At 41.0% G+C, this 27,822-nt stretch overlaps 1 protein-coding gene across 5 annotated transcripts in view; it reads right to left on the reverse strand.

Annotated features, from left to right (window-relative positions):
* The window catches only part of LRRC4C (leucine rich repeat containing 4C), a 1,433,039-nt gene that overhangs the window by 175,495 nt on the left and 1,229,722 nt on the right, over positions 1–27,822 (reverse strand). The window contains exon 1 of one of the 5 annotated variants that reach the window (XM_004016415.5): positions 20,545–22,513. The exons of the other annotated variants lie outside the window; for them this stretch is intronic. The gene's annotated coding sequence lies outside the window, so the exon portion shown is untranslated. Of the gene's footprint in view, positions 1–20,544; positions 22,514–27,822 lie in introns of those variants that run through there. 5 annotated transcript variants of the gene reach the window in all.

Consider the following 27,822-nt stretch of genomic DNA (forward strand, 5'->3'; position numbering starts at 1 on the left):
TTGTATTATCAACAGAGGGATCAAATCTTGCTCTAAACAAATTCTAAGCTTCAAGTGTTCACTATTCCATTAATTTTCTTACAACATTGATTACCTACTATGTACCGCAGAGGTACATGAAGAAGTCTGGCTCTTACACAGGAAAAACTCAAAATTATGTGGGGAAGATAGATAATAAACATGTAATTACTAAAAGATGTGATAAGTACCACGGTAAAGGTGTGTACAACAGAGGTTGTGCTATAATAGAAAGTTAAGGTCAATTTATGTTAACAACCAGTGCACACAATATACTAAATGGAACAAATAAAATTAAAACTGTCTTAAGGCAAGAGCACACAGTTAAGGACTTTTAACAGACACAGAGATAAAGAAGGTATAGGAAAGCAAAGAACGTTTATTTCGTACATTACTCTTTTAGTCCATTTGCTTTAGACAAGTAACTGAACTGTTTGGATGGGCTCCAAGAAAGCCTTCTTTTATAGTGGAAACTACTGTATTACAAACCACCGCATTCCATTCCACTTTACCCATAAACATATTTTTTTTTTTTCATTTAGATCCTTATTTGTTGGGATGTGAAGGAAGTTGTGAATCCCTACACAAATCATAAAGGTAAACACAATTCTGTGACAAATGACCACTGTAACTGTTGTTCACTTGTCGTTATGGGCTAAAGCACAAAAGGATGAAACACGATTTGATTGTTGAAAACAGAAAAACAACCAGATTTTAAGTGACTCCTTTTTTTGAAAACCAGTTGACAGTTCTAATGCAGGGTATGGAACCCTAACAGCTTCTCACTTGAGTTCTTTTTGATGGCAACACGGTGAAGGTTTCAACCAGGTGTGCAGTCCTACTTTCTTCTTGGGGTTGGGGGTAGGAGGACAGTGGTCTGGGTGGGCATCTGACATGGAATAGACATGCCTGAAATCTCAGTAGGCATCAAAATGAAATTCTCCAGATATCAAAATGGCAAACCATTCCAGAATTCTTGCCTGGAGAATTCCAGGGACAGAGGAGCCTGGCGAGCTACAGTCCAGGAGGCCGCACAGAATCAGACAAGTCTGAGGACTGGGCACACACGTACCCATACGACCGCAGAACTGAAGGCACAGCAGGAAGCTCAGAGAGAAGGAGAAGAACAAGCAAGGATTGTTTCTGTAGTCACAAAGAATGGAATTCCTGTCTGACGCTGCTTCGGTCATTTGGCTGCTCCCCAGATACATGAATACTTCTGAGAAACAGCGAGATCGCTATCTAGTGTGGGAAGTCAAAGGAAATTTCAGGGGGAGGGACAGATTCCCGTCAAGCCTCTGGCCATATCCAGGGCTTCCCTTTTAATGAGTTAATATAAACATCAAACCAAGTGCTGAATCAATGAATTCACCTACTTAATTTTGTAGTTAATTAGTGGAAGCGAGTCTAAAATGAAGTGCTTACCCTGCAGAATTGCCACACACGCAAAATAGGCAACTCTAATGCGAAGAAGGACTTGGCAAGAAAGAGACAGGAGAAGAAAGGAATAAATTTGACAAGCATGATTTAAAAAAAAAAGAAAATGACAGAGAAGGGCAAGAAGATGTAAAGAAAGGAAATAAGCTGGCCAGAATATCTGCGAAAAAGGAACAAGGGAAAGGCATTTCCAACCTCTCTGGCAAATGCAGTCTTGTTACCTGCAAATAGTTCTATGAAATGCCTTAGACTCTGGAAAGAGAGTGCTCAAAGGAATACTGCAGAGCATTTATATCCAGCTCCTCGTTTTACAGATACTGAAGGATACAAACAGGAAACTTGCTTAGAGTCCTGAGGCCAGGGGGTAGCAGCATCAGTCCTGGAAAAAGTTCTATTTGAAAACAGCATTCAGCAGTGGAAAATGACCATTACCAAGATGCTGCTGGGGAAGCTGCAGAGATACAGGCTCACTTTCCCGTTTTACCAAGATGCTGTTGGGGAAGATGCAGAGATACAGGCTCACTTTCCCGTTTTACCAAGATGCTGTTGGGGAGCTGCAGAGATACCGGTTCACTTTCCTGTTTTACCAAGATGCTGTTGGGGAAGCTGCAGAGATACAGGCTCACTTTCCTGTTTTACTCAGAACCACTTGCTCCAGGTTTTTTCTAGAGCTCTAATATTTATATCTTATGGCACCGTTCTAGACTATTGAACTATTGAAGTTAACTGAAGTTAATGACAGATACAAGAGTCATTTGTCACAGACCAATGAACCCACATAGACACAGTAACTTGTTTTGCCAACTATAATGAAATTAGCAGAATATTTTAAAAATACCATTTATTACCATAATCATTCACCTTTGAGAAGGTCATTTGGAACCTAATAAAATGACAAGAAATTTAAAAGAATAAAAGTCAGTTTTTAAATCACATCAACTTAATTTTGTGAGAAACTCACTACATTCGGCTTCTCTTTCACGTTTGTTCTTGCAGACTTCAGCATCACACCTGCCCATTTGGTGGATTCTCAGGAATCAATGTCATGTATAAGAATAATATGGAAATATGGCCAGGAGATGTGAAATGGTCAAACTTATTTGTTACGCTCTTTGTAACTTTCATAGCACAGGAAGTTGGGGAAAAAATGGCATCATAAACGTGGACCTTGGTCAAGCCTGGGAAAGCCATCATCCTGTGAACACTACAGAAAAATGGAAGCTAGTAGACCTCCACAGAATACACGCCTATCTCTGCCCACAGAAGCACATTGCTTCGACTTGGTACCTTCACATCCCTACTAAGCAAACAGCCACAGGAAACCTGAAGCTCTGATCTACTGCTCTTCAAACAACCGCTCTCTAAAGGTACCCTGCAGAAAACCCAGCAAAAGAGAATTCCTCTTATGTCAAAGAAAGACACTGTCAGATGGGGTCCTCTAACAGAAAAGGTTGCCTGTCCCCAAGTAGGATCTATGAGGCTCTTTATTAAGAAAATTAATGAAAATCTAATTAAAAACAAAGCACTGCTCTCTAAAACCTTGTTAGATCAGCAATTAGAAGCTTATAAAGGAAAAAAAAATTTTTTTTTCCAAAGGCAAAGCATATACTGAGCATGTCTTATAGGTAAGGCTTGAGGCGAATACACAAAAGTGACAGCCAAAGGACTGACCTCAGAGAGCATTCAGTCTAGGTGAGAAAACAGATAGTAAGTAGGTGCACAGAGTGATTACCCATACAGAGCGGGATATAGGGAACGAAAACAATGCACCCTAGCCAGAGGGACCAGAGATCAAATCGCCAACATCCCCTGGATCATAGAGAAAGCAAGAGAGTTCCAGAAAAACATCTACTTCTGCTTCATTGACTGTGCCAAAGCCTTAGCCTGTGTGGATCACAAAAAAGTATGTACAATTCTTAAACAGATGGGAATACTAGACCACTTTACTTGCCTCCTGAGAAAGCTGTATGCAGGTTAAGAAGCAACAGTTAGAACCAGACATGGAACAATGGACTGCTTCCAAATTTGGAAAGGAGTACATCAAGGCTGTATATAGTCACCCTGCTTATTTAACTTATACGCAGAGTTCATCATGTGAAATGCCAGGCTGGATGAAACTTAAGCTGGAATCAAGATTGCTGGGAGAAATACTAATAACCTCAGGTATGCAGATGATACCACCCTTCTGGCAGAAAGCAAAGAGAAACTAAAGAGCCTCTTGATGAAAATGAAAGAGGAGAGGGAAAATCCTGGCTTAAAACTCAGCATTAGAAACACAAAGATCATGGCATCCAGTCCCATAACTTCATGGCAAATAGATGGGGAAACAATGGAAACAGTGACATACTTTATTTTCTTGGGCTCCAAAATCACTGTAGATGGTGACTGCAGTCATGAAATTAAAAGATTCTTACTCTTTGGAAGAAAGCTATGACCAGCCTAGACAGCATATTACAAAAGAGAGACATTACTTTTCCAACAAAGGTCCATCTAGTAAAGACTACATTTTTTCCAGTACTTACATATGGATTGAGAGTTGGACCATAAAGAAAGCTGAGCTCCAAAGAATTGATGCTTTTGAACTGCGGTGTTGGAGAAGACTCTTGAGAATCCCTTGGATTTAAGGAGACCCATCCAGTCAATCCTAAAGGTAATAAGTCCTGAATTTTCATTGGAAGGACTGATGCTGAAGTTGAGGCTCGAATATTTTGGCCACCTGATGCGAAGAACTGACTCATTGGAAAAGACCCTGATGCTGGGAAAGATTGAATGCAGGAGGAGAAGGGGACAACAGAGGATGAAATGGTTGGATGGCATCAATGACTCGATGGACATGAGTTTGAGCAAGCTCCAGGAGTTGGTGATGGTTAGGGAAGCCTGGCACGCTGCAGTCCATGGAGTGGCGAAGAGTCAGACATGATTGAGTGACTGAACTGAACTGACCTGAATACCATAGCCAAGATACAAACTGAAATTGAGAGGAGAAAGAGTTGAGAAATAGAGTCCCTCTGGCACAATGCCAGGTTTTGGGGTCCAGCACTTATATCATAAGTGAGGCTTTAGTAGGAGAACCACACAGAAGCAGTGCCTTTGGAACATAAACAACTGGTGATAAAGATAGACAGGACTGAGAAGGATAAATCAGGACATGATTATAGTTATCTGGGCCTGATAAGTGCTAAAAGCCTGCGTTAGGTTAGGAAATGGGCATATTCTACACAGAGTGTAAAATAAGAACCTAGTCTGTCTTGCCAGCCCTAAGGGACAGGAAGCAATGGTTCAGATATTATAAAACAGTGTTAGCCCAAGCCTCTTCCATTTGTTCTTTAAAAGGCCTTAGAGTGGGGGATAAGAAGCCACAATTGATATTAAAATCACTTTATATTCTTTGAACAGAAGATATTGGGTCAAATACGTGGGAGGCAATCAGGAGAATATTTCTCAGCTGTCAAACCATGCCCGGAATCCACAGTCTATTACCATGTACATAGTTCTTTCTCTTTTTATCTTGAGCCCTAGAGAAAAATAAATGACACATGTCTCTACAAGGCCCTTCAGAAGTCAGGTAGGAATTCAGGACACGGAGATCCTGAATCACGTGCGTATGTGTGTACACGGGCACTAAGTGAGCAAGCATTTGTGTCCATAGCTCCTGCCATGACAGTGTTGTGCCTGCTTTTCCTGTTCCTGCAGGGCTTGTCTCATAAGCAAAAGGAAGGGAGGTATGCTGAAGGAGTAGAAAACTGATTTGGGGCATTGCCTCTGATCTGGCCTGATGCCCAGATGAGCTGAGAATAGCAATTTTGTTGGGTAGCTTCTTGGGAACGACAGCAAAAACAGTGTCTCAGAGCTATGTCCCCTTCTGCCTCTCCCACGTACCATCCTCGTGGGGAAGACTAAAGAGTCTTAGGAACCACTGAGGAAAGGGCCAAGTGTTCCTTTTCTATCTATGGGAGAAGATGTCTTCTCATTGTTACAGCTGAGTAAAGAAATGCATGGCATAGCCTCATGCAGCCAAGCTTGTGATTATTAGTATCACTGCATCTTAAGAAAGAGGGCCTGCCAACCCCTAACATCTGCAGAGGTATTGAAAGTTCAGTTGCCAGGAGACGACTGAGAGATGAAAACTTTCTTCACTTTCCCCAACATATGACAAACAAGAAGCCCTCCTAAAACACCTCTTAAGGTTTATGTGTGATGACCTTGAATGGTTATATTTAAAATAAATGGGGAAGGTAAAGCTTTACTTTTACATCTAGAGTTGTGGTGGGGCAGCTGCCCTGGGTTAAACTAGAGGTTAAACTACTATAATGGATTGCCAAAATGGAGACTACCTAAGAAAAGAAGGGGAGGGGAAGGCAGAGCAAATAAAAAGCAAATGAAGTTACAGGAAAGACGTACTATGGCACTTCAATTTCTTGAAACTTAAAAAAAGAAATTTAAGGGTTTTTTGTTTTTGTTTTTAGTTCAGTAATCTCCTGTAAGAGGCAGCACAGCAAAGCACAGAAACTGCAGGGTTGACCCGAAGTTCAAAAGAAAACTGCTATTTATCAGTTCTGAGATTTGAGGAAGTCATTAAGCCTCTCCAAATTTTCCATTCTTCATACTAAAAAATGCACTTATTTGCTTGTGGATTCAATGTTGTTACAAAGCTAAAGCATATGGAATAGCACCTACACATAGTAATTTATCAATAAATGTTCCCTATTATTGGTTTCTTTTTAACCATTGGATGCTTCAGAACTGTGGCGCTGGAGAAGACTCTTGAGAGTCCCTTGGACTTCAAGGAGATCAAACCAGTCAATCCTAAAGGAAATCAATCCTGTATATTCATTGGAAGGGCTGAAGCTCAAGCTGACGCTCCAACACTTTGGCCACCTGATATGAAGTATTGACTCATTAGAAAAGACCCTGATGCTGAGAAAGACTGAAGGCAGGAGGAGAACAGGATGACAGAGGATGAGATGGTTGGATGGTATCACTGACTCAATGGACATGAGTCTGAGCAAGTGCCGGAAGATGGTGAAGGACAGGGAAGCTTGGCTTGCTTCAGTCCATCGATTTGCAAAGAACTGGACACAATTGAATGACTTAATAGTAACAACAAATTATTGGTTCCTGATACTATTGTTATTATTGTTGAAATTTTGTAAGGCTGTGAGATAAAATATGTAAAATAAACTACTACTACCATATAACAGGCAATCAAAAATGCCCATCTTCTTTTAACTTTCTAGGCACAGCCTCTTCCATCAGTAATTTTCTCTATGAGAAGCATATGAACATGGTTTGAGTTGCAAATCATTGCATGATAGAAGAAAGTCATTGCATAAGTATGAATATAGTACATATACTATGCACTAATCTAGCTACAGAGTGTGAAGACTACGAAAGAGATTGTTCCCAGTCCTAGAACTTCTGAGCAGTCCTCTGCTTTGAACAGGACTTCTCACGTATTCAAAACCCAGACACTTATTTCCTCTACCTCACCCATTAAGAAGCAAAGGATACTGTGTCATATTACCTGAGTCACCATCCCTGGGTGGGCAAAATGGAGAATTTGGGAATGGATGGCGTGACTGCTGAGATCTTTGCAGTGGCAAATTCAGTGAAATCAAAGCTGGATAGAAGCACACCCACGGCTGGTGCAATTGACGAGGGTATTTGAAATCACTTAAAACCTCTACCAATAGAGTGAAGAAGATTCTTTTGTTTTTGCGTTTGTTTCCTCACTTCCAAAAAAGCCTGTAAATTCCCTTTCAAAAGCAAGGACTTGTTCCTAAGAGATGAGAGAAGCAATGCAAAAGTAGCATGAATGCTGATGAAGTTGTTGCTCTGAAAAATTGATAGCTACAGCCAGATGATTGCTGGAAGAACGGAACTCCTTGGTTTGTTATTAAACCTTCAATACCTATATACAACATAGCATTACAGAGAAGTAGAAACAAAATTAATCCTTGTAGCAAGTTACAGTGTGAAACAAAAGAACCCATCCTTCCTGCTCACAACCATTGTAAAAGTGAAAGTGAAGTTGCTCAGTCACGTCTGACTCTTTACGACCCCATGGAAGAATACAGGAGTGGGGCTGCCATTTCCTTCTCCAGGAGATCTTCCCGACCCAGGGACTGAACCCAGGTCTCCTGCATTGCAGGCAGACGCTTTACCATCTGAACCACCAGGGAAGTCCTTTGCAACCATTAGACCTATGGTTATTTGTAATTATCTCTCCAGCTGCAAATTCCTCTTGTCTCCCAAGAGCCCCTAAATTCCATCTAGGGATGTATCTGACCCTCAATTCCATTCTCTTCAAGGATGTGATTGGTCCATGAGTGAGCATATGACCTAAATTAGTCTAATCTCAGGATGCTTTCTGGGAATAATGGGATAAGAGTGTGAATCTTTTTTTCTTTTTTGGTGGAGGGATGAGGAAGTGCAAACCCAATAGCCTGAGGATGAAAATAGTCCATGTAAAAATACTGAGCCAAGAGAATTACAGAGAAAATAGAGCAAGAATTCCCATGACATTGTTAACATCTGGATCAAATCATAACTGAACTCCATGCACTGCAGACCTTTTTAATTGCATATGTCAGTAAACTCTCTGTTTTTGCTTAATCTGGTTAGATCTTTTAGCTTTTTCCAATGTAAGACATCACAGCTGATACAAGACATCAGTTTCACAAGAAAACTCTAACATGGTTGAATTTAAATTTTTGATCTAGAATGAATGCAACAAAAATCTATTTCAATGATCCTATCTATTCTTCTTTCAAATTGTAGAGTTACACCAAATATATCAGGAATTTACCATTCCAAATTCACAAATTCATCTTCCAGCATTATTTTTCCTTTTTTTTTCATTAAGCAATCTGCCCCTAACTATTTTTAATTTTGTTCTGCCTTGAGGCACATACCTAGTGATTATTTCATAATATTGTTGCATGAAAACACCTCTTACATTTTTACAAATAATAGCTTGAGTGTTTTCTACATGCAAGCATTCTGCTAAAAGCTTCACATGCATTATTTCAATTATAATTCACCACAACTCTGTACTATATTTATTCTCATGCTGCACATGAAAATGTGAGGTTCAAAGGGGTAAGTAAATTGGCCAAAACCACAGATCTAAGCAGGGACAGGTCTCCAGTCAATCTGGCTCCTGTGTCTATGCTGTCAAATTATCCATCTTATAGAATCAGTGGCCAGTCTAAATAAGAGACATGCACAGTACCTGGTATACAACATTCAGCATTTGGCAGCTACTACTAATGGGGCTATTGAATATGAATATTCACTGGAAGGACTGATGCTTAAGCTGAAGTTCCGATACTTTGGCCACCTGATTAGAAGAGCCAAGCCTTAGAAAAGACCCTGATGCTGGGAAAGATTGAAGGCAAAAGGACAAGGGGGCAACAGAGGATGAGATGGTTAGATAGCACCACCGACTCAGTGGACACGAATCTGAGCAAACTCCAGGAGATGGTGAAGGACAGAGGAGCCTGATAGGCTGTAGTCCATCCAATCATAAAGAGTCAGACATGACTTAGTGACTGAACAAGAGCAAATGGGGCTATGCTTTGGGACATAAAATTTGATTCTAAAATTTCTAGTATATGAATCTCCCCCCAAAGCAAAAAGTCCCTCTTTAATTAACAATACAAAGTCTCTGCTGACTCAGGGCTTCCCTGGTGGCACAGTGGTAAAGAATCTGCCTGCTAAGCAGGAGAAACAGGTTCCATCTCTGGGTTGATAAGATGGGAAGATCCTCTGGAGAAGGAAATGGCAACCCACTCCAATATTCTTGCCTGGGAAATTCCATGGACAGAGGAGCCTGGTAGGCTACAGTCCATGGGGTTGCAAAGAGTCAGACACAGCTTAGCAATTAAACAATAACAACGCTAATGACTCATTTAGCCCTGAAATACCCATTATCTCTTTCAGGTGAGTATCTGGGCATGTGTGCTGGTAAGTCTAGAGACAACTTTGATGCCAGTTGTAGGGAAAAGAGAGGGGACATCTGGGTGTCAGAACCCACTGGCTGCCTCCAACCTGTCTGTGATGCTCAAAACCTTTCATGTGTCCTTTCTACAAACACCTAGATGTGTTGTGTTTCATCCCAGCCCACACTGAAAGGCCCAGAGCTGCCTTACAATGAACAGTAGACAGAGAAGGATGAGACTGAGAGCTTTAATACAGACAGAGCCTCTGTCCCTTCTTGGCTGCAGCCAACAGCAGCAGGGTTGGACCTGAAGTGATGGCGCGGTGCCGGCAAAGCACTTTGGCACATGCCGGGATATGAAAGGCTCTAATGAGACCCATTTCACAATTCACTGGCCACGTGCACTCAGCAGGCAAAGGTTTCTTCCGAACGTCCCCACAATATATCCTCCGGCCCAGGTCTGCAACGGGTCCCCCATCACCCACGAAACCAGATCACTCACTGCCCCCTCACGTCTCTTTCTTTGGCAATAAAAATCAGCTCAAGGAGAGGCAGCAGCCTTCCTTGAAAGAGACAGGAGGCATTTGCAAGGCAGAGCTCTCTCTCTCTCAGGGTCTACAGGAACCTTCCTGAGACCTGCAATGCATGCTAATCCTTCTGCAGTTAGGAGAGTGGGCTCTGTCATAGGAAAGTCATTGTTCTTTCTAATTGTCAGAGACTGCTGCTCTGCACTTGCCTGCAGCGATCCGATTAACACATCACCACAACACCAACCCTTATAATATGTTTTGTGTCCTACCAACAAGGGAAAGCCCCAACCCTGCTTCCAACCTCAGCTTCCATCTAATTAGGTCTTTAATAGGTAAACACAAGTGGGAATACAGAAAGCCAGAGAGGAAGCTCTATGTCTGACTCACTTTCTGCCTAAAAAAGTGACTCCTGGACTTGGAATATTTTTGTGGCTAATAAGGAAAGAGTTGAGAAGGTGAGAGAAAAAAAAAGAAAAGACAGATGAATGGGAAATAAGGATGGAAAGATAAGGGCTAAGCATTCAGGGAGGCAGGGAAGGATAGGGGGAGGATGAGAAGGAGGAAACCCTGTTTGCGGCTTTGGGGAACTGAAAAACACGTAACTTCTGCTGGAAACGATTGCCATGGCAACGTTCAAACAATACAGAGAAATCCTCCCTAGTTCCATCCTTGCGTTCCTGAACAGCACTGTGTAGACGTTAACTCTTTTAGGATAGCTCCTGACTTTCTGCCTTTTCAGTTAGAAGAAATCACAGTCCCCCAATCACTCCCCATAATGCATTTGAATTCATTCACCACACCCAGGCTCTGGTCCCTGTCCAGGAACCTGCTTCTCTCTAGAGATCCACTAACTATACTCAGCCTTCTCTCTGCCCAGGTTACAACAGCACTGAAGCCAGGCTCAGAACAGAGCCATCTCTCTCTCTGTGTATCTCCCTCCTTTCCTCCCTCCCTCCCTTTCTCTCCCTCCTTCCCCTAAGGTTGCAAAAATCAGCACATTCTGAGATCAGCTCACATTCAACCTTAAACCATCCTAGAGAAGCATAATTTTTACATTTTCAATTGCCATGCACCTTAAACAATGAAACTCTTAGTTACTGAACTTTCCAACATCATTATCAAATCAGTGGTTAAAGAAAACCAAGCTATTGTCTTGAGAATGAGTTCCTTAATACTATGATTCATAGCCTCAAAAAAAAAAAAAAAGCTATATGGACCATAGGATATTTATTAAAACATTGCAAATAAATCAAATGACTCGTTCTAGACAGGACCACATCGAGGACAGCAGTAATCAACCTTAGAGACAAAAAATAAGTACTCTTTGTTAAATCTATGAAACTTAACCACTATCCCTGAAACCTATCTTATCAACAAATAATATATATAATGGAACGGCTAGATTCCCTTATATTCCCCCCAATGACTTGGTGAAAATTGATGGAATAAAACACATAGACCCTTCCCAAGCAAACAGGGTTGTCTCAGAGGTTTGCACTTTAGCAGAAGCAAGTATGCATTTGCTATTATTTAGTGGAGCCAATGCTGAGCTTGCTCTCTCATTTACTATGGCTATTATTAGTGATTACTATTAGTTTTATGAAAGATAATAATAGCAGCCCCTAAACTGGGAAGAAACATCTAAAACTAGAAGAAAAACATGGAAAATATACTGAAAGAAAAGCATATGTTCCAATTCAACATATTCAAGACATTTGTATTCAAAGATTGAAGAATAAAATTAAACCATAATTAAATGGGTCTTACCATTTAGCATTTTCATTTAACTTCAGTGTCTTCTGCTGTTTCTTATGAAAGAAAGGAGGAAGACTCCTTCTAAAGCATGAAACCAGAGCATCTCCTGTACATATATACCTGGCTCCATAAAACCAGGTATTTGCATGTTGCAAAAAGTGACTGCAGCTCACCAAAGTTTTAATCCAGACACTTTTAGTAAGGAGAATATCTTTTTTTATTCTCTCATTGCATAAGCCTTTATTTTGGGCATGACCCAAAATTAAAAGTCATGATTCTTTCCAATAGTCATTGCTGACTAAGAAGGCCCCCTTCATACAACTGTGCAGCTCCTGCAATGCCCAGCTACAAGTTGCACCTTCACTTTTGGGAACAATATTCTTTGCAAACAATGCCATTAAGGAGTATGCATAGCCAAACCTGCACTGAGCCTATCAGCAGCTCTAAATTAGAGCATAGGATTAGCACCAAAATATATTTCCAGAACTATTTGAAAGACTTGAAGTCTCAAAGACTACTCTTATCAATATTTCAAAAGCCAATTAGAAATCATGCATGTATTCCTATAATGGTGTAGGTCTTTTGCAAAGCATTTTTTGGCTCAGTTTATATCAACTCAAGGTCACAGTGTTCAATCAGCACATTACAAGAATGGTGATGGGCAAGCATATGCCTGTAATTAGGAAAGTGGAGGAACAAGTTGCAAAGCATTTACTGGGCAAAATTAAGTTTCAAAACATGGATCCTTAGAGGAAAAAGAATGAAAAGCTGATCTTAGTGGGAAAAATATTGGGAAAATAATGGCCTGTACCAGACTGAATTCAAGGAAGCTCTTCACTTGAAGGATGTGTTAGATCAGTCCACTCCTTGGACGACTCTACCAAAATACATTTGAATACTCTTGTGAGCTAAATTAACTAGATGTGGGAGAGGACAAGCAGGTAACACGCGGTTCTCTTCCTAAAAGAAGCCACAATCTAGCAGGTTTCAGCCAAGTAGACATTGATAGAAGAGTAATCAGAGCTATCACAGCTCTATGAACAAAATGCTGGTGTAACAGAGACAAGAGGATTCCGTGGGTCTAGGAGAGCTGGGAAAGATTTTCCCAGAGGAAGTAACCGGTACTGAAATTTGACCTGTGAAGAGTAGATCCTAGGCAAACGGAGTAGCTTTCATAAAGTTGGAGCCAAAAACTCACCTGGGATATCTCCAGAGAAATCAAGCATTCAGTATGGCGGGGAGACCAGGTGGTACAGCGGGAAAGAATCGCCGGCAAATGCAGGAGACACAAGATATGCAGGTCTGATCCCTGGGTCAGGAAGATTCCCTGGAGTAGGAAATGTCAACCCACTCCAATATTCTTGCCTGGATAATTCCACGGAGAGGAGCCTAGCAGGCTACAGTCCCCGGGGTCATAAAGAGTCAGACATGACTGGGCATACAAGCATGCGCCTCTGGTATGGCAGACAGATGAGAGGAATAAACAGGCTGTTCAGAGTGTGTATCATTAGAAGAATCTGAATTTTATTCTATATTCATAGAATATAGAGGAGGGAATGCTCAGCTTTATTTCTTGGTAAGGTCCCTCTGAAGGAAATATGAATGATGGACCATATTAAAGAAAAGTTAGCATCAGAAATATTAGTTAGGAAGGTATCTAGGAAAGAAGCAATAAACACTGGACTGAGGGATAGAAAAGCTGAGTTTGAGACAGTGAGTAAATGGATGAATAATTTGATTAGTGTTTAAAGAGATAGTGATATGAAACTGAAAATATATAGGCTTCTGGAGAGAAAGTAATCAAGTACAGTAAGTGTATTAGGTTTGAGAGGCCTACAGAAGTCCAGGTAAGAAAGTGAGATCTTGCTGGCCCTGGATATTTAGGACTTGTCAGATTACGCAAGGTGGTTGAGGCCAAAGATTTGAGCATCATCTCTCCAAACAAGCCCAGCAGACATCTCAGAGATGCAAAGAGACTCGGAATAGAACTGATTCATAGAAGAGGCTTTCCACATTTCAGGAGAGAGCAGGAGGACAGGAGGAGGATAAAGTGAAATGAATAAAGGAGGTGATACCAAACAGCAGATCAACCCCACAGGAAGAGTTTCAGAAAGCTAGTGGCACCAATGGTACTAAGTGCTACAGAGATCAAACATCACAAGGACTGAGATCAGGTGATGGGGGGAGGTTGCCCACAAATAGGAGTCCACCAGATTTGTAGGATGCCGTTAACAAAACTCCGAACTTATTATTAGCATTGACCTTATTTTTCGCACGATCGTGAATTTCCAGATGATCTCATAGCATTTTGCAACAAAGTCTTTCTGTCCAGCAGTTCTGTTGAGTGAGTTAGGACAATTTTTCCCCAAGTCTTTCTTAGAAGTTATCTCTTTCTCAGGTAGGGGCGCACTTGGGTATTAAAAACAGACTGACCAAAAGATAGATGCAAGGTATTCATAATCTAACATCTGATTACAACCTTTGTTTCAGCAAACAGGAAAACTAGGGATCTGAGTCCCAATTAAGATATTCAGTTTGAGTATCAGGATAGAGGACAGTGAGCTGCCATGCTTATTTGTTACCAAGGCAACATGTTGGCATTTACTGATTCTGATCCTGTTCCTAAAGTCCTGAAAGATGGAGCCCCTACCTCCAGCTCTATCCCTTAGTTGTTGGATAAGCTTAGACCAATTACTTATCTTCTTTATGTTTCAGTTCCCTAAGTGAGAACTTTGGAGAAAAATATGTTATATTATCACCATAGTGCCTGGTACATATCAAATGCTCAATAAATGGTAGTTACTATCATAATTATAAAATTATGCCCATAACCTCAGAAGTGTTGAAAGCACCCACAAGCATAAAAAGCTGTCATCGGCTTATGCCTAAGTTGAAATAAGTTTGTTAATCTTACATAAGTTGCTCATTATTTTTAAACTTCACTATGAATCTGACATTGGAAAATATTATCAAAAATAACATTATCCACTTTGAGAGCAAAGTTGCAAAAGATCCTCATTTACATACTCGGTAAATGTAAGGCAAAACACTCACAGACTTTCAGTTAAATGTTCCTATTTCTGTGGAAAATAACCAAAGAATTCAATGAGAAGAAAGAAAGTGAGCTAGCATTTATTGTGTACTAATCATGTGCCAAACATTTAGACATCTTAATTAGTGCTCCCAAAATAACTGCCAGAAAAATGATCTCCATTTTTATATTTGAGCAAAATTGAGACATAGCAAGATTAACTTTCCTACTCAGGATCTTCCAGCTAACAAGGAGTGAAAAATATTTGAGATCCAGTGTTTGCCTACTACAAATTTATTCTATTTCCCTTCACATGCTCTAAATGCCTTCTTTACCTTTTTACTCTACATATCTGTCATTGTGACATTAATTCTGCCCTTCTCAGAGAATGCAATGCTGTTCTCCACGTTTTGACAAGCTGGGATCAATGATTTTATATGTTTTCAACTCCTAGGAATCTTGAATTTCTTGGTAGTCAGTTATAAATTCAAAATCCTAAAGTCTTAGTGCTTGAGAGATTCTTAGTTTTTAACTGTTATTTAACAGGAAAGAATCTAAGACCAACCTAAGAGAGATGAGGTGATTTTATCAACTGTTAACAGTCCATTATTTGACAGCACTAAGATTAAGAAAAATACACTGTCTCACACAGCTTTCAGACCTCAGCTTTTCCAACAGAAAGAAACCACTCAAAGGGTGCTTAAAATCTCTGTGTATGTGCAGGTATGAAAACACACATAAACACAGAGCCATTACACTCACTGATATTTCTCATTAAGCGTCCACAGATTCCTAAAGACCAGGCTTCTTATGTGCATACACCTGCATTTGAGTTCTTTGGAGGTGATTCTCTTCAGTTCAGTTCAGTTCAGTTCAGTTGCTCAGTCGTGTCCGACTCTTTGCGACCTCATGAGTTCAATTAGACATTCAAGGAGTATCTACTGCAGGCACACCAGGTGTCAAACCCTCTTCTGAGGTGCTAAGGACACACCAAAGAACAGATAAAATCCTTGCCCTCAGAGAGTGTTACAAGCACACTCTTTCTGCCACAAGACCTGCCCAATCGAGTTTCAACTGCCAAATTTACATTTCTCCAGAGAAATCATTTTGAAGAACTAAGCAATAGACTCTTGATCCCTTGGAATCATCTTCTAACACACTGTTCATAAGCTATTATTTTGTATGCCTATATTATAAAATACTTGACAATCTAAAGTTTACATGGACAGTTTTCATGGACAAACAATACGTTTTCCACAATTCATAAAATATGCTGTAATCTTTCTTAAAGAAATGGCATTCACTAAAGCACTTTCAAATATGTTTTAAAAGTCTAGGACCTTACCAAAAACAGTGAAATCTATTTGTGTTACTCTAACCTTGTCTATAAATTTTTCATTTTTTAATCTATATCAACAAGAATTTATATGAACAGCTTCCCTCAAACAAGATCTTCTTGGTTTTTGCAAACTGTATGCTACCTAAAGTAAAATCAGAGATGCTCAATTTAAATGTGCATTTATTGAACACACTGTACATGGCATATGACAGTCTGATTCTATCTTCATATCAGTCAGCCCCAAGAGGTTGTTGTTTTTACCTCTCTTTTACAGATAAGCAGACAAGCTCAGAGAGGTTAATGGCTCACATAACACTTGAGACCCAGTGGAAACCTGAGTATTCAAACCAAGATGCTAGAGTTTGAGTTTACTCAATTTCTCAGTCACCTTTAAGAAGCACACCAAAAAGTAAAATTAACAAAATGGTAAGAACGTTCACAAATGATTTCCATCTCTTTTTAAGATCAGTGAAAATAGTTAACTTTGGGATGCTTTTCCGAAGCTAACATAGAATTCAAATTGCTTTCCTAGTTGAAAAGAAGCAGTACAAACATCCAAGGGGCAACTCCTCAGCCTGACTGTCTCATCCGCAGCTGAGACATCAAGAATACTAATAATTAAAACAGTAGGATTCTTTTTCCCTCAGTGGGAGAACAGGTTTCCAGAAGCATATTGAGGAAATGGACAGAACTTTGGCTGCTGATGTAGAGAATGAAATGATAAACTGTAACCCTGACTGACAGTCTCAGAAAACTACTGGCGAGTTGGTGTTGGAAGATTTGCATGTGCAAACAGTAAGACATATATGTCCACATGAAATCTTGTCCCCATAGAGTCTAGTGAGTCTTCATCCTTTCACAAAGTGAAGATATATAACTAACATAGGGGATTCATTATAACTAGGAAGACCATGAATCCAAATTGTGGACTTGGGTATCTTAACATTGCTGCTAAGCTGCTAGCTAGCTTTAGTCATGCCTGACTCTGTGAGACCCCATAGACGGCAGCCCACCAGGCTCCCCCATCCCTGGGATTCTCTAGGCAAGAATACTGGAGTGGGTTGCAATTTCCTTCTCCAATATCTTAATATCAGTAATAAATTTTAAACCATCTAATTTAATCATATGATTGCCAAGAAATCTGCCTTTACTTTATGCATTCCACATCCAGATAATGTAATATGTAGCCAAAATTATACCATTAATATAGAACTATCTTCTGCAACTTTTAGACCAAAAGAACATAGAACACAAAATAGCAATATTTTCCCCTAAAATCTCATTTAAGTCTTACTTTTGCTGAGACTTATTTTTCTAAGAAAATCTTGATTTTCAATCTCCAGCTTGAAGCAATATTTCATATCTAAAGTGATATATCACAAAAACACTCTCCTTATAAGACCTCAAAAGAAGAATCCGGCAACTACTGTAGGGTAAGTTGCACATTTGCTGGTTCTTAAGTGTAGCCATCAGAACTTGTAAAGTGCTTGGCCAGCCTGTATTCATTCCCAGGAAGTTAATCCAAATTAATCCAAGAAAAACCATAACAAACAACTCTCCTTAGAGAGCCTATTAGGCTGGGGCTTTGCATACCATTACTTTAAATTCACACGACCATTCTAACTTGTTGAAGTCCCATTTGTTAATATTATTCCCATCCCACAGTTGAGAACACTGAAGGCCAGGGAAATTCAAGGTATTGCCTGAAGCTCATAGCTGTTAAATTAGAGTAGGAAGGCATTTGAAAAGGTAACTTGAAACCCTGCAAAACTTGGCAGCTTTTGGGCCTGTGGTCTTCAACAAATTCCAGTATACAGTTATCCTGCTCACAAATGTCACTCAGAGGGTACCAACTTCAGTCCTGAAAGAAGCTCATGAACTAAGTTTCCAGATCTACAGCTGGCCACAGTTCTTTCATCAGTCCATGAGCAAGTTGCCTAAAATACAGAGCCAACTCTGATTGCCAAACCAAAGGAACTAAACCCCAGTCTGGGCAATGCATGTCCTGAAATGTTGTACTGGTGACATGATTCACCAGCCTGAAAAAGGATGACATCCTTAGATGTTCCATCATCTCTAGATTTGAAGAACAGCTTCAAGCGGAGGTGGGTGGGAGGACACATTCCAGCCCACGATGTTAAACACATTCATATTTTCTCTCCTATTCCCCATCCCCTTAGCCCTCTTCCTCAGTAAAGTTTGCATGTGGGTGTAAATGTGGAGAGGGGGTGACAATGTGAAGGAGAGGGATGCATGTTGAATCAGAGGAGCAATGAAGAAATTTTGATGTCAAGAAAGGAGAAAAAAAGAAAGAAGGCAGGGAGGGAGGAAAGAAAGAAAGATAAAATGACAGACAGAAAGGAAGAAATAAAGAAAGGAAGATAGAAACATCCCCTTTCCTGATTGGCTGATTGCATGGCTGGGTTTCCCCTGTGAATCCCAGAGCTCGGCTATGCAACAAAAATCCTCAGAGTACACTTTTTTTCTTGTTCTTTTTTCTTTTTTATCAGTTGTGCTAAGTTGCAACTGAGTAGGAACTTGACAAAACTGGTGTCAATCTATGACCACCACTGATGACTTAACAGTGGTCGTGTAAAAACGAAATAAACATGCAAAAAATGTCTGCAAGGAATAAAATATGCAGAAACCTATATGGATGTCAGGGGGGTGGGGGGACAAACACAGTCCTGTAAGATTATTTTCATAGGTCAGTAAATGTAGTGCCTGAGCTCTGTCCCAACTGGAAACATGTGCCCAGAAAAACAAACTAGAGAAGTGCTCAGCTGTAGGCTAGTTTAGTTAGGGGTAATGAAAAGGATAAGAATAGATGAAGTGAGTGAAAGCACAGACTCAGAGGCTTTTAGCAGGGAGTTTCTGGTTTCCATTATCATTCTCTCATATAAATCTAACTTCACAGTTCTTTAATGACTCTCCAGGGACCACCACTCACTGGAATAAATGTGCCCAACACCAAAAAGGACCCAGAACTGCTGCCTTTCATCTCCTTTAGGATATGCCAGCAATGTGGATCTTTTTTTTTTTTTTTTCTTTTCAAACAGTATTAAGGGGAGGGTTATCTGAGTTCTTCTATTCACTGAAAAAAAAAAAAAAAAAAAAGACTGAACGCTAGAAATGGACTGCCCTTGAGGTCTGGAATGTAAGGAGTTTCCTGCAAGCTCTCGGAATAAGTACCTTCCTTGACCCTTCTAGATAAACACGGTAGCTTTGGGGAGAGAAGTCATTCCTTCCAAGTATGACTGGTTCCTGTCCAGTCTGGATCCTAAACTGACTTTCACCAGCTCTTATGGGAGTCATCTGTCTCCTATGATCTGGCCATTCACCAAAGAGTTATGGCTTTCCCAGGCCTCAGTTTCCCTTTTTATTGGCATGAGATCTCTGGGGAGTCTTCTGGTTCTAAAGTTATATGAGTCTATGATTCTGATAGAAGGCCCTGGAGAGAAATACCAGAAGACTGACAGGCAGAGTTCTGTTATAAAATAAAACTAAAGAAAAGCCAGCTTTCTGACCCTGGCAGTGATGGGGGACGGAAGAGATGAAAAGGGAGATCTCCAGACCCTCAGGCTCTCTAAGCATTTTCAACCTTTAAAAAAATTTTCCTTCAATGGCCTCTTTCCCCCAAGACAAAGCTGGCAGAGGAGAAGCAGTGATGCTCAACCCTCAGACCTTTATCTAAGTTGCCACAGGACACTAGATTTCTGCCTCTTTCTTAAAAACAGCCCTGACCTGATCATAATGGGAAGGTTTCTGGCAAAACTGAAGGCAACTAACTGTCCCCAGGCACCTTCATGGACGGCCTCTCTGTTACTCACAGAAGTGGTTAGAGGGGGTGGGGTTGAAGGGGGTGATCCTCTCATTCCTAGCACTGGGGAGCATCTAGGTACCTTCCAGCTTGTGTGTGCAAGAGAGATGTGCAGGCAGCCAGCCGCTGCTCTCCATCACTTCCTCCTCCATCCCACTCCCCCTCCCTCCACCCACCCACCGGACAGAAGCCATCCTTCATCTGCTGGGTTTATTATCATATTTTTGTGTTAATACATTCTGTTGATCTGCGATGTCAGGTTGGATAATGAAATTTAAATTGGGTCCCTTCGATTTCCAATGGCTAAACATCTGTGAATCTAACTCTGGGGCTGCCAGGCAACTTAAACGCATTCTTGAGTGTCAATCACACAGCACAAGGCACCCCACACTGCAGCGGCTTTCCTGGGGAATTTTTTTTTTTTTTTCCTGATGAACATTTGCAAAGGCGTTTGCCTGGTTGCAGACAACCTGCATCATTGTAGCAAACCAGCTTATCAGTGAGCACAGCCCAATGGAGCAAACGTGTGGGCCACCTTCTCCCTATTTTCTGGCCTCCCACAGCCAGGTCTTTAGAAACCACACTCAGGGGGTGAAGGGATAAAGGGATCAGGGATGCTAAATTCATGGCCATTTTCTTCACCAATAAATAAGAAAAAAAAGGTTCACTCACTGTATCTCAGACTGATCACAGCAACATCCAGATGGATATCCAGGTGGTTAAGAACAAGCTGAAAAACGCATGATCTTGACACCAAAAAGAAAAAAAAACGGGGGGTAGAGGGGAGAAAGGAGGTTGATGAAGAAAAATCCAACTGCAATTATCCGTCAATTTTAGTCAACATAGGCACAAATCCAACTGTCCTCTGCTGGCTTCTCTCCCCCAATCAATGCCTCATTCTGCCGCGGTCAACTTTTCTTCTCCGAAATTTCTTTGCAGATGTATTATTAATTCCCTTTCCTCTTGTGGGAAATTCAAAAAGAAAACACCACCATATCAAGTCTTTACTTTCCTAAAAAAGCCCCAAACTTTTCATTCCAAAAATATTTTCTTGGCTTACTTTCTCCTTTATAGAAAAAAAAAAAAAAAAGCACATACTTTTCTTTGTGAATCCATGGTTCTCCATTTCCAATCATCCTTTTGGGGAGGGGGGGGGGTCGCTGTTTTTATGGTTAATTATTTATGTCAGAATACATCAACCCCCGCGGGTCTGACACTGGTTTATTTCATTTTTCAATGCTCCCTGTGTGCGCATATACACATGTGTGTTAAGATCCAGGTCTCACAAGAAAAAGCTTCATTCTTCCTTCTCTCTTGCACAATCAGTTTATCCACTGCGTTCGGTTCCAAGAGATAGCTGCGTCCCGCATCCTTCATTTTTGCAACGCACCCAACCGCCACCGCCACCAAAAAAAAAAAAAAAAAAAAGTCTCGTTTTACATCGCCGATTCCTCTCCCCAGCCCCCACCTCGAAGAAGAATTTGGGGCTCAACTCCCCCCACTCGCCACCCTTCCGGCCGGCCCCGTCTCCAAAGATCTGATTAGATTTCTCATCACAACCCAGTGCGCAATTGGATTTTTGATTTCAGCCACCCGGCCAGCCACCTTCCCCTCTCCCTCCAAACTCTCTGTTATATCCTGTCTCCTTCCCTCCACCGCCTCTGCAATTTCATAATCTCACGTTAAATGGAGTGCGGGGGGCGGGGGCGGGGGTAGGGGCGGAGGTAGTGGAGGAAAATTTCAAGGCTCCGTCAGCTGTCAAGAAGAAACCCATTCCTTCCCCCAGCTACTTCGTCTTCTTCTTCTTTTTTTTAAAGGCTCAGGGTGGCTTGCGCTTCCTCTGTCCCCGCCCCCACCCCCGGCACCCGGTCCAGATTCTCCAGGTGTAGCAGAACTCCACGGTCAGGGCTGGGATCACGGGGGAGACGCGTGACGCGGTCCCTCGCCGGTGGCCCCTGCCAGCCACCGGGTCCCCTTCTCATCCATCAGCGGGCTGCGAATCCAGGGGCGCCGCGACGAAAGAAGTTCAAATTGGGCTTGTATTTCAAATAAGGAGGGCGAAGCAAGGGGCTCCACGGGGGTGTGAGGCAAGTGAAAAAAATAAGGAAAGAGGATAGAAAATGGAACGAAGGAGGTTAAAAAAAAAAAAAAATCCTTAGTCGCTGGCTCCTCTCATCCTTCTCGAATGAAACTGCAGCTCTGATCTCATTTCCAGCTGCGTCGGGTACATTTTGGAGCCACAAGTTGGTCCCTCTTCTCGCAGACCTTCCCGACGCCGGCTAGTCCTCCGCCAAGAGATGCGTTACCGGGAGCGCAGCTGCTCCGCGCTGTCCTTAGCGCCATCGCCCCGGCTCGCGGCTCCCAGCGCGGCATAAACCCCAGTCCCCTTCCATCCACTTCGGCTGGAACTCTCTGCCTCCCCCGCCCGCTCCTCTCTTCCCTCTTTTCCCCTCCGATATTAAATGCGCTCCCAGGAAGAGCGGCAGCTCCTTTCTCTAAGCCAATGCCACGTCCCAAAGCTTTGCGTCCCCGCTCCCCAAATCTCCTCTCGGACTGCGGTCCCCTTCCCTCTTCCCCTCTTTCTTTCCCTTTTTCCTTTCCCTTTCTCTGCTTGTGATCAGTAAAATACAATTACCCAATTACCTCCCATCATCTTAGCACTGATTGGTCAATTGCATTAACACTTCAAGTCGGGGACGAGGGGATTGGAGCCTCTGCGGTGTGGCACCGCTGCCACCTGGAGGGCAGAGCCGGAACAGCCGCGTTTCAGAGCCACCCCCGCGCTTGGAGGTTAGTAATAAGCAGAGGAACTCAGGGGTGGTGTGGGAGAAGTTATCTTTTTTGTTGTTGTTTTTTTCTCTCAAAGCCTGGCTGTTTTCATCCTGAAAGCCAGGAGTTGGAGCTACAGAGGGGAAGACATAGAAATCAAATCACCATTAGCATCCTGAAATATCAATTACACAATGCTGTTGCTTTCACTGAAAGCTGAACAAGAGCTTCTTCCCTCCCTCGGTAAGGAAGCTGCTCACAAGGTAAGGATTAACACAGTACTGTTACCTAGGATGTACTAGTTGGAATCCAGGAGGAGCTGAAAAGCGGCCAGGGAGGGAGCGTGTGGTCCTGAAGGATAAAACATCAGGAGAAAACACGGTAAAAGCGAGATAGGAGCTTTCAGCCTATGCAGTGTTGCAGTAAATTGGCCTGTTCAGTTTGTACAAGACATCCAGGACAGTTTGACAACTCAATTCCAACATCCCTCTCTCCTGGTTATGGGCTTTTCCATCAACTTATTTTAGGGGCAGGGGCAGGTGGCATATTTCAACTTCACAGCATCTTAGAAAGATGGAAGGACCCACATAATAATGTGATTAATAACATATTTATGTGGATTTCTTTCTCAGCTATACAATTGTCAGAGGCTTTTTCTGTAAGCTATAGTTATATTTTGTGCCATTGACATATGTGACCTTGAGATATGAAATAGATAAAATGAATGATAATTCAGACAATAAAGCATTATATTCATTGGGAGAGGAAGGCAAATAACTATTTCTTTGTTTCGGGTTGCATCATCAATGATTTCTGTGCTGGTTTACTTTTGAAAAGTCAGAATACGTACTTGGCTTGAAAGCAGTTTTAACAGGCAGTAGACCACTGACTTAGCAGCAGCAGCAGACCACTCTCTTCCCATGGAGGGAGGAGCCTGGTGGGCTGCAGTCCATGGGGTCGCTAAGAGTCGACATGACTGAACGACTTCACTTTCACGTTTCACTTTCATCCATTGGAGAAGGAAATGGCAACCCACTCCAGTGTTCCTGCCTGGAGAATCCCAGGGACAGGGGAGCCTGGTGGGCTGCCCTCTAGGGGGTCGCACAGAGTCGGACAGGACTGAAGTGACTTAGCAGCAGCAGCAGCAGCAGACCACTCTATTAAAGCATATTATATACGTAACATTTGAATCTTTATGTTACAAATCATAATGAGTAGGGACATTCAACAGAAAGGGAGAAAAATTTTACTAAGGAAACATTTAAGGCATATCCAAATTCACACCAAATGTTACACATTTTTTCCTATTCCCTTTATAGTGCACGGGTATTTCCTCCTTTGGGGTCTTCCCAAGTGGCTCAGGGGTAAAGACTTCACCTGCCAATGTAAGAGACACAGGTTCTGTTCTGGGTTGGAAGATCCTCTGGAGGAGGAAATAAAAACCCATTCCAGTATTCTTGTCTGTAAAATCTCATGGACAGAGGAGCCAAGAGACCTACAGTCCATGGGGTCGCAAAAGAATCAGACACTACTTACTGACTAAACAATATTTCCTCATTTAGAGTTAAAAAAGAACTATATCTGTATATTTCTTTGGGTATTAAGCACACATTCTAAAATGTATTACCGATGTCAGCACCTGCAAGGAAAAAAAAAAAAAGCCTTTCTTTACACATGGATTGTAATTTACTTAATTTCTCTGTTTTTGGAGAACTTTGATATAGTTATGAATTGCATAAAATGTGAATTTGTTCAGGGGTAATGGCATTGCTTCTATTTTTAAAAGACAAATGTATTGACTGATTCAAAACTCTAGTGGGCAGTTGACTGTAAGTTTTAATTTGTTTTTTGAAGCTCTTACCCTTATATGCCAATTACAGTTTACCAACTAATAAACCATTAAAAAGTGCTTTCACTAGCTGTTCTAGATAGCTTCAAAGGAATCTACCTTCTGGTTCTGAACTAAGCTAGAAGCCATTTGAAATGAAAATTTTCCTTTTAGGGATTTTGACAGCAAGGGAAAGGCCAATGATTTGTTTTTCAAAGATGATTATTAGCTACCTACCAGATATATTTAAAGCCTTTCAGAATGAATTAATCTATCAAACCAAGCAGCAGTGAAGGATCAGTGTTATTTAACCAACAAGAAAAAGGAAAATCTTCCCTTTTCTATTTACCTTCCCATTCAGCAGCTACAATTTCTTTTCCCACTTCAGTTGCCCCTTCACACCATATGACCTTGAATTAGTCATTTGGCTTTCATTTTCTGATTCAAACTCAAACAGTGTTTTGGGGTCATCTCTATGGCATGGTTTTCTTTTGTTGATTTCTCATATACATCAATCACTCACCTTATTTAAAACTCAACCCCTTGAAAGATTTTTAAAGATAAGGTAAGTGATGCTAAAGCCACATATTTGGTAAATATGTGTTTTCAAGACATAGGCAAGTCTTGAACTCAGATCCACTCAATTCCAGTTCCTCCAATTTTGCTACAGTTTCTAGATTTCAGGGACATATCTAAGACAGTCATGGATGTGCACACTGTTATGATCAGCACTGAATCCCAGAGATGAATCTGTAACTCCATGGGGGAAATTGACACATTTGTCTCAGAATGATCTTACTCAAAGAGAATTGAAATAAGCAGTCCACATGCTAACTGTTGTACAAATGCACACACAAATTGTTAACTAATGACATAAATATAGATATTTATTGACTGAGAGATACCAGATACTGTCAATGATGACAGCATATGTGTTTAAGTAAAATTCTTCATGAAAGTTCTTTTACAGGAAATAATTGCCCAAAGAGTAATGGATTGATCATGTTGTCACACTTCCAGTTAGTTCATTTAGTTATCAAAAGCATGGGCAGGAAAGATGCCATTAAAATATGATGAAATTAAAGGAAGAGGAGCACCATGCTTAACCAGGAAGGTTTGTTCTATGAACTTTGAGAAGTCTAGGTTAATTCTTTCCTGATTTGTAGGCATTTGGGTGGGGAAACAAAATTATGTTATTTCACTATGTGCCAATGACTCTACCTGGTATCATCTTTAGCAAACAGCAGAGGACAACATCTTGTAATTGAAAATACAAAATAGCAAAGAGAATGAACTTGCTAACTTTGCTTTCCAAATAGAGAAAACAAATGCATTTATTAATGTGTTTATTAATTTGATTTAACAGGCTGTACGCTACCCTATTCAAGCACAACACATGAGATTTGAGCCTTCATGTTAACACATTCTGGCAATAGATACTCGCTTTTCACTTCCAGTACCATTAAAAGGAACCAGAGTGTCCTGTGGGATAGTAGTATCAGGCTTGTCTCTGTCGTCATGTAACATGAATGGCATGTGAATTAACTTTATTAGACCAGCTTCTTCTGAGAACTACTTTAATGATGAAATGCCATATTTAGTGGGAACTTACTGTATGTGTTAGGTTATACAATATTCCAAGAACATTGTAGTATGTAATTAGAAGATATCATAATCATTATCTATTCCTTGTTCCTTGAAATATACTGAAGATACCAAAGTCCAGGTAGATCTGTGAATTTACGGTTTTCCAAGTATCTCCTCTACTACCCCTCCACTGAGTCTGTACCCTCTACAGTCTTACTTCACTATGCCTTCATGCTTTTAATTTTTTAAAATAAAAAGCCAGCCCCTTAATGGTTGCTTATGAGTATAAAACACAGTTCTAAGTGTGTTACAGATGTCAGTGCAGGCAATCCTCCCAATGACTTTATGAAGTAGGTGCAATTACCATCCCATTTTATAAATAAAGAAAATGGAATTGAGGTTAAGTAAGGTCCACCTAGGAAGTGACAGAAGAAAGGTATCCAACTAAAGTTATTTTGCTTCGGAGATCGTTAATAGTTCCTATTACTACTTATTACAATGGATGCCAATCATTTGCTTGTCTATTTTCCCACTAAACCATGGTTGATTTCATGAGAGCGCTTTTTTTGTGTTTCTAATACTGTACACCTAGTTGAACAGATGAATATCTAAGATTAAGACATGGCTTATCAGGTGGCCCAGTGTTAAAGAATCCGCCTGCCAATGCAGAAGGTGCCAGAGACATGGGTTCAATCCCTGGGTTGAGAAGATCCCCTGGAGTAGGAAATATCAACCCACTCCAGTATTCTTGCCTGGAGAATCCCATGGACAGAGGAGCCTGGTGGGTTACAGTAGCTCTTCTGTTCATGCGGTTGCCAAGAGTTGTACACAACTAAGCGACTGAGCATGCATGCATACGAGATCAAGACATTGGGAAAGGTCTGAATTTTTTGTCTCTTACTGACTATTCTTACTGCAGTTCACAGAGTTTTAGTAATAGGAGATATTTAGTGCAACTGTTAAACAGAAAAACTTAGAAAACATGCCACCAAATGAAGTCATTTAATCATAGAATTATAACTTCTTTAACACTTAGCTATTGCTGCATAATAAACCATTCCAAAATTGGTAGCTGAAAACAGTAATTATTTATTATTTCTCATGATTCAGTAGATCAGACAGGGGATTGGTTAAATGGCTCTTCTGATCTTGACTAGGTTCACTGAGAGCTTATCTAGAATAGTCTCAGCTAAAGTGATCCGGATAACTCAACTTCCTTCATCAACGTAACCCAAGCAAATTTCTTGGCAAAAGCAAAAGTTCAAGAGAACAAGCAGAGTGTACTTTTTCAAGTTTCTGTATGAATCAAATCTACCCACTTCCCACTGGCTAAAGCAAATTACTTGGTGGAACCCATCATTAAGGAATTGAGCAGATCATGCCGCCTACAATGGGAGGCCTCTGTAGAATTACATGACAAATGAGTCAAGAATCAGAGTGATCATCACAACGTCTGTTCTTTACAAATAACAAATTTCCCTAATGATTACTGGGCTTTGCAGGAAAGAAAATTCCCTGCATTTAGCCAGTCACTTACTTATTTCTGCAGATGAATATTTACCTCCCATTATATGCCAGGTGAACTGAACTGAACTGATATGCCAGCTACTATGGAAGTTATCACTGCCTCCCTGGACTGCCTTCTCTTTCCTCATCACATCTGTTGATGCTAGTTCAGGAATGACTCATTCCTCTGCCCAGTTCTCTCACTGTATTACATTACTGAGACCATTCTCAAGTTCCTCAGCTGACTTTGGCACTAGTCT

The sequence above is a fragment of the Ovis aries genome, chromosome 15 (genome assembly GCF_016772045.2).
Source record: "Ovis aries strain OAR_USU_Benz2616 breed Rambouillet chromosome 15, ARS-UI_Ramb_v3.0, whole genome shotgun sequence".
Taxonomy (NCBI): Eukaryota; Metazoa; Chordata; class Mammalia; order Artiodactyla; family Bovidae; genus Ovis; species Ovis aries.